The sequence below is a fragment of the Pollicipes pollicipes genome, unplaced genomic scaffold (assembly GCF_011947565.3).
Source record: "Pollicipes pollicipes isolate AB1234 unplaced genomic scaffold, Ppol_2.1 Scaffold_6686;HRSCAF=7923_pilon_pilon_pilon, whole genome shotgun sequence".
NCBI lineage: Eukaryota > Metazoa > Arthropoda > Thecostraca > Pollicipedomorpha > Pollicipedidae > Pollicipes > Pollicipes pollicipes.
The window spans coordinates 37,658,823-37,666,663 of record NW_023596921.1 but is presented as its reverse complement, the minus strand read 5'-3'; positions in this window follow the sequence as shown (position 1 = coordinate 37,666,663).

Genomic DNA, 7,841 nt, shown 5'->3' with positions numbered 1-7,841 from the left:
GCCCAGTCCGTGCGGGGGCTGAAGGCGGACACGGTATTCACAGCCCGCCTGCGATCAGATCCCCAGCGTCGGCGAGCCAGCTCGCTGCGGCGGCTCCGTGCGATCCCGCACGCTGCTGCCTCCGTCGCCGTGCGCACCGCTCCCCCCCCCCCCCCCCCCCTCCCCGCAGAGTTCAAACAGCACGCGTTGTGGGGGTGAGGAGCTGAGGGGCCGGACCGCGGAAGGCGGTGAGGGCGATAACGGCACGGGTGCGCGGCTGGGCCGGGGTTAGACTGCTCACCTCGTGGGTGGAGCTGGGGAGCCGTACCCGTCTGCGGACCCCAACCGTGGAGAACGCGTGCCCACGCCGCAACGACCCGTGGGACCGGGCTGCCTGCCCTGCTGTCGCAGTAGATTGGAGCCTCCCGCCTCGCGGCTGGCAGCAATCAGCTGATTGTTTTATAGCGCGTGTAACAGCGCTGCCCGTTAACGTCGCTATCTCCCAGACCGGTGCCTTAACTATTGAGGCAAGCGTCACGTGTGACGAGATAAGCTCACTTGTAAGTACTTGTCTGCTTTTAAGTATTATTCGTTGCTTTGGGCCACAAATTTTCACTATTCGGTGACTACGCTCCTCCATGCGTCATCGTTTGATTTCGTCATGGAATGTCATCGCGACGTCGGCCGCTGCCAGGCTGGCCGTGTCAGCATTATCACTGCTGCGCACGAGCTGACTCACCTTTAGTGCTTCAACTTACTGCCATGCTGGCTGGTGCGCTATTTGCAGAAGCCAAAAATTGTTACGTGCGCGTGTTTTGGCCCCTTCTCATGGTGTCCTTGTGTATTTCTCCGTGATTTGATATTGATGGCCTGCATTCATATGTTCGGTATGGCGATGCTCTTCAGTTATTTAATTCCCGGTCTCATTTCCGTCATAACTCGTACCACTGTCCAAGGTCCCACACTATCTACCACAAAACGTGATTCGTGTTTGAACCTTGCATGAAACGCATCAAATTGAAATATTGAATGAGGCTAACCGAACTTCGCTGATGCCAAACATGATGTTGACGTACGTTAAACACAAGTATTCAAATAGTTTGCGGCCTTGAGCTCCATATAGCCAATGAGGTGGCAGCATTCGCGCGACGTTTCTATGACATCATGCATGGCTGGGTGACCTCGAAATAGTCTGCGCAAAGTCTGCACATGTTCGTGGGCGTCAAGCTCAGAACCCAGAGCGTGCTAAGTCTAGGCAGGGCAGGGTTGTGAACTGCGCAGAGTGATCTTCAAAATGGATATCTCTATTGAGCTGAGGATCTCACACAGGTGTGGAACACACTGTGGGTAATGGTGTCGATGACGTACCGGCGCTCAGCCCTCCGTCAGCTGTTGTATCATAGGGTGACGCTGCGCCCCGTCCGCGGCCTCGTCTTGCAGTTAGGAAGCTTTTAGCGCTCTCAAAAAGAGGCCGTTCCCTGTGCGCAATTTGCCCGCCAGAGCAGCAATGACAGAAATAGCTAACTTTGGTAACATGACCAGACTCGGGATGAGCTTTGTTCCCTCACATCAACACGCGAATGGGTTCGTGCTGCTCGGTAACGAACCTCGGATAGAATTATTTTACTTTTCACCTTCTCCAGCTTTGGTGCGCCAGCTGGCCAACTAAAGCTGGAGAAGATATCAAACAGCCTGAAGGAAGTTTCCCGGTGCTTGTTCAGCCGGTGTGAGCCATCTCACAGATATAACACAGGATCTCAATTTCAGGATTTCAGGAAACCCCTTCTCTGTGCCTGCATGTTACTGCGTGCCTGCATGTTACCGAAACCATTCTGGTCGTTGTCTCGCCTAGGTACATGCGATCAATGTATATTAGGAATGTCTCTGGTTCCTTCCACGGTCATGCAAAATCATTCTGTTTTGCAGGCGTGCTCGCGGGATTTTGCGATCGTGACGGACATTGAATTTTTTTTTAGCAATATCGTGCCGCAGGCGCGCGAAGCTTCGGAATAATTTATATATAAGTATGCACGCTTTAACTCCACTAACTCTAAAATGCTACGCAGATACTTAAGCTGCCTACTATTACTGATATGCATATTTATGTCTTTAAAAATGTGGTAAGGGTGCGAGTGCCCCTTCCCCGTGCCTCTTCGTCGAATAAACCGCTTCTGTTACTTAAGCATGGCTGTAGATTGCTGTCCGCAGTTTTAGTTGCGCTTGCGCTTTGACTTGGACCATCGACCTGCATGACAATCATGCGCCAGTTTAGCCGAAATGACATCGGGAATATCTAGTGCTGATTTGTTCCACAACGGAAAGGCCGGACGATAAGTTCAAAGAACCGATCACCGCCCTGTCATGACGTCATGGCGTGGCTGACATGATGTAACGTCACTCACGTCAGTCAAGTGCTGAGCGCGGCGAATGACGCCAATTCGACGAAAGACGCATTAAGAGGTCTAGGCTCCGGTAAATTTAGAGTCCAGACCAGATTCAGGTCCCACATTTCGCCGGTAAATGTTCTTTTAACAACATTATTTCTCTCTCGGGACGGTTTCCTTGTCCCGGAATGACGAATGAACAAACGCGACTAGTCAAATTGTGACAATTGCTTTTTTCTATTTGACCGGCATTATCAACTCATTGGTGGAACGCTGTGCCTTACACGTGTTCACTTTGCCACCGGAGCTTGTCGACTTATCAACCAATATTGACCTTAACGCTCACCAGGATCGCCATCGCCGGTTATTGCAACCCCTTCGTGTTTTTTTCCGGAGGTTGGCATCGCTCAAATAGTCGGGCAGATTATGCCAAAATTTGGGCTAGATGACTTAAGAATCTTCTTAGATGCACTCGAAGGTGAGCTTTCAAGCTCTTACCATATCAAATCAATAAGATGTGATCTCGTTCTCGAAGGTCTGTATGGAGATGCCGTTGAAACTCTAAGCTCTGTGAAGCAGTCTTGGTACCGCGTACATCGTAGCGTCTTGCCCAGCTGTCTTAAAATTGTGAAGTGGTTAGTAAATGAACTCTACTCATATCTACAACCTTGGCATAGGTCACGCGCGGTGAGCCTCGTCAGGTCACATCTGGGGTCAGCTATTCATTAGCCCATAACATCGCGACCATCATGAGGCAGAACACTATCATGTGCTAATGGGCAATGCGCTCGTTCAAAACCAACGCCCAGATCATTCTTTATGCAATGACAAGACTTGCAAATCGTACAAACTAATGCGCGCATCACTTCTACAGAAAACTTGCAAAACATACAACACAAAGTCATCCGAGTGTAAGGAAATGGTTCGGTGAGGAGCGACCCCAGCGACCCACAAAACGCTTCCCCTGGAAGTAAATCGTGGCGTGTTTCAACTCTGCAGATATATGGAAGCTGAGGAGACCTGCAAACATTTTTTTTTTTTTTGCTACGTTGGGTAGACATGGCAGGTCAAGTAAGGTAGAAACGTAACTTAACTTATCAAGTGAAAGCTATCTTGCCTTCCACGCTTCCTTTAAATCTTCCTTCCACTTTGTTTCAGACACAGCCCATGGGGCGTGGACAAAGTGAGTTGTTTAGGCAGCCATTAGCCCTCACTCTGGGCAACGGCGAGTTGTTCGATAGGTGCCTTGTGGACGACCAGGGCTCGCTAAACAAAACATTGCACAAATATTCCTGTTCGCTGAATGGGGCACTGAGGTTCGTACCCGAGCCGCTCTGGTTCGCCCTTCTTGGGGCGACTCTGTGCCCCGCTGCCGTGCCAGGGGCAGTGGTCGGCCGTGGGGCCCGCTGCCGTCCCAGGGACAGTGGTCGGCCGTGGGGCCCGCTGCCGTGCCAGGGGCAGTGGTTTCGGCCCGTGGGGGCTCGCTGCCGTCCCAGGGGCAGTGGTCGGCCGTGGGGCCCGCTTGCCGTTCCCAGGGGCGGTGTTCGGCCGTGGGGCCCGCTGCCGTCCCATGGGGCAGTGGTCGGCCGTGGGGCTCGCTGCCGTCCCAGGGCAGTGGGTCGGCCGTGGGGGCCCGCTGGGACTTCACTCATTCCTTCCCCAGCCCCTTATCTTCTTGTGGCATCCCGCTGCGACCTGCCTCCAGAGCAGATGACATGACTATGGCCAGCTTGCAGGAGGAGCACGGCAGATATAATCGGCAGCTCCGCGTCCTGCACAGGTCGTTGAACCACTGAGTGTCACTGAGCGCCGCTGTCAAATTGAAGGCGACACACACCTGACTGAGGCGTAACACATGGTGTGGCACACGTGGTACATCCATCTTGTTTAAGACCCGAGGTGCCATCTTTGTTAGTTTAGATCACTAGTGCGCAGATCGGAGCATGACATGCCGAACATAGCATATATGCCGTCGACGTCTACCGTCTATTTCACTGAAAACGTGACTTTTATTTGAACTGATGCCCACAGATGCCGATCAGTGGCTGTGGAATTAATGAGACGCTCATGTGTACGACAATAGTATTACTTGAACAACGATGACCAGTGCAGGGTTTACGTTTTGTATGGCACGAGTGTCATTCAGTTCCACGTCGCCCTTGATTTCTTTGCATTCTCTCGTAGGGCCCAACGCTGCTGTCGGGGACCACTATCTGCTTACATGCCTAGGGATTCTTGATCCATTAGGTTTTCCTTCGCGGATTCTTACCATCCGCCCAAAAGGCTCTTATACGCTTTTTTCCGGGACCCCATATACCTGGGTACACTCACTTGACCAGGGGCCCCCTTTATATTATTATCTTGTTCCCTCCACTTACTCGGAGGGACCAATGCGCTGTTGGTGAGGCTCATGTAAGGTAGAGGTCATATAAGGTCCATATACTGAAACACTCCCACACTCAGGAGCCCTCTGTTTGCTCACCAAACTTGTCTCAGGGGCCCTAGGGCTCTTTCCCTTCTATCTTCATCATTGGAGGACTCTTCACTCTTATTGGTGCTTTTCATTTAAATCTGCCCGGGCACTCTACATCGCACATGGGTATTAATCCATGGTCTAAGGTATTTCCCCTCCGCTTGGAAGGGTCCTGTGCTCTGGCCTTGTATGTCAGCCTGTCGGAGCACTACCGATCGGTTCAGGGGCCCGCCACGTTGGTCTTGGTTTCTTCTCGCCTGCTCTGAAGACCCCATACTTGATGGGAGTCTCTCTAATGGCCTGCCGCGGCCACCCATGATCCCTTAGGTTCCTCCCCTAGAGGCCTTGGTGTGCCTTAACCTTCGAGCAGCATTCGGATATGCGCCGATGAATTTTTATGCGCATTTGTCGAACGTGTTCTACGTGCCGCCGACGCCGTTCCCCGCGGTTGCCCGCCTTTCTTGCCCAGGTATGAGAGACAGGCGACGTCATATAGCTTCAGCAGCTGAGTGGCCCGTCTCGTAATGCCCCAATGGACACATGAATGCCAGCATTTTTTGTACTCCTTTATAGCAAAACGAAAAATTCTGCACCAGTCATCAGCCATCAGCTGATACACCACCCACTCGGCTAGCCGTGAACAAGATAGGAATCAAGTCCTTGGAATCAAGTGCTTGGTTTTGATGATATTTAGCAACGAGCTTGAGTTTATTCTACCAGTGGTTCCGAACACAGCCTCACAGTTACTAGTATTAAACACGTTCTGGAGAAAATGAATGAAGCTCCATGCTATGTGCGTACGTAGGCATGCCTAGCTTATAGAGCTGCGCACACCAATATGAGTCCTGAGTTTTAAATATATATATATATATATATATATATATATATATATATATATATATATATATCTCTCCTCTCTCTCTCTCTCTCTCTCCTCTCTTAAAATTTAATGGCCGGGAATGGGAGAATACTTTGGAGGGGGCCGCAAAATGTTGCGTAACCTCCCTTCACAAAATCCTGGATGCGCCCCCTGGCTGGTCGAAGTGCAATATGACCGTCACCACTTGGCGGTGGCGGCGGGCAGCCGCCAGCTGATGGCCGCTGCATGTGTCCCGAGCGGTCCCGCCCGGGCGGGGGTGGACCCGCGCGCCGCCCCGACCCCTGTCCAGCCTTCCGCCGCCGTCAGTTCCGAGCGATCCGCCGGGCGGGGGTGGACCTGCGCGCCGCCCCCACCCCTGTCCAGCCTCCGCCACCGTCAGTGTTGGCACTTCCCCGCACCGGCGCGTCGCGACGCACAGCTCAGTGCGGTCCGACGCGCGCGCCCCCGCCCAGGCCGCGGCAGGGTGCTGTCTGTGAGTGCCAGGCCGCGGCGCCGAGGACCCACGTCGGGACTCCGGGCTTGGCTGCCGTGCTTTGACTGCGTGTTGGTGGGGGTGCTCGGCTGGGACGGCTTCCTGCCGCGGTGAGTTGCCCGCCCGCCGGGCACATCCATCACAAAGGCAGGTCCTGTTGGAAGGTCAGTTGGAAACATACGTACGAGAGATTAAACGAGCGTGAAAATTTTAAACAAGGATGTACAAGCCGCTTGCTGACATTAGCGTTAATACACACAAAATACGATAGTCCCTGTTAGCGATATGCACCAACAGCTGGTTGTCCCTGTGCCGAGAAATGATTGGCCTTTGGTCCAAATGTTCCAGTGTACAGGTGGGATGCGGGCTAACTGTGTGGGAAGTCCAAATGTTCCAGTGCTACGGTGGGATGCGGGCTCACTATGAGGAAATTCCAAATGTTCTAGTGCCCGGGTGGAGTGCGGGCTCACCGTGGGGCAAGTCCAAATGTTCCAGTGCGCAGGCGGGATATGGGCTCACTGTGGGGAAAAGGGTACGATGGGGCGGGCAGGTTGACAAAGATATGGCATATAGTCGCGCATCTCATTCAAAGTGGTCCGTGGTAGTCAGCTGAGGGCCCATATGACAGTCAGGCAATCTCGACTATGGAATAGGCTTGTAGCCGGCGCGCACGACTTATCTGTCCTATTTGGGACACACTGGTGGAAGCTGTTAAAGTTCGTGGACTTCGGCGTTCCAGGGCCTCGGGACGCATGATATGCACGTTTTCTCCTGCTTTTGCTCTTGCTCTCGCTCTCTCTTGGCCTGGATGGATGAGCGTGGTTCCTGGTTTGTATGACACTGCAACCCCCCGCGTTGATATCGCCCGGGAGGCGTTTTGTTTTCCGAATTGGCTGTGAAGTGTCATCTGTCGTACAGTTTCGAAACAGATGCCAATGTCGCCATCATTGTCTATGCTGTAGGTAACCTGATTGCAGTCCGGCTTCCTGTTTTTTCTTTCATCTCGTTTATGGTGGATGATTTCGTTCAGGACGTTCTGCTGCACCAAAATATCTCGGCATTCCCCACCCGTCTACGAACCAGCAGTTCCCCTCGACGGCAACTTTCCGGCAGCACTGGAGCCCAGGCACAGGCCAGTTTCTCAAGTACAATGAATCGGTACCGGTACCGACTATGTGCTGCCGCACCGAAGTCATGTGTATCTAGGGCGCGTTCGGCCAGCAGATAATCCCCGGAAATTGTCCAGGATGTTGGAAAATTTTCCGCAATGGCGTTCGGCACTGCCGACACGGAAAATTTTCTCAGATAATTTTGCCGTAGCAAAAGAGAAACTCAAAGCATTTTCAAAGCATGGTCAAGACGGAGAATCTGTTTTCGCTGTGCATAGCTATGATCGTTCTGCGGGTGGCGCATGGTGGACCAATCTGGAGGATAATTTTGGGACCGGCCGAGTGTAGATGGAGAATCTCCGCGGGTGATCATCGGGGATATAATTATTCGTTAAATAATTTTCCCTTGGCCGAACGCGCCCCCCTATTTATGTATCCACGAATCAGTTTGCGAACTCGGTCCGCTCAATGTCGAAGTACATGTACACTTACAGGGTGTTGTGGAGCGTGCGGTCGTATGCCATCTTGCCACTCGTCGCCGTGA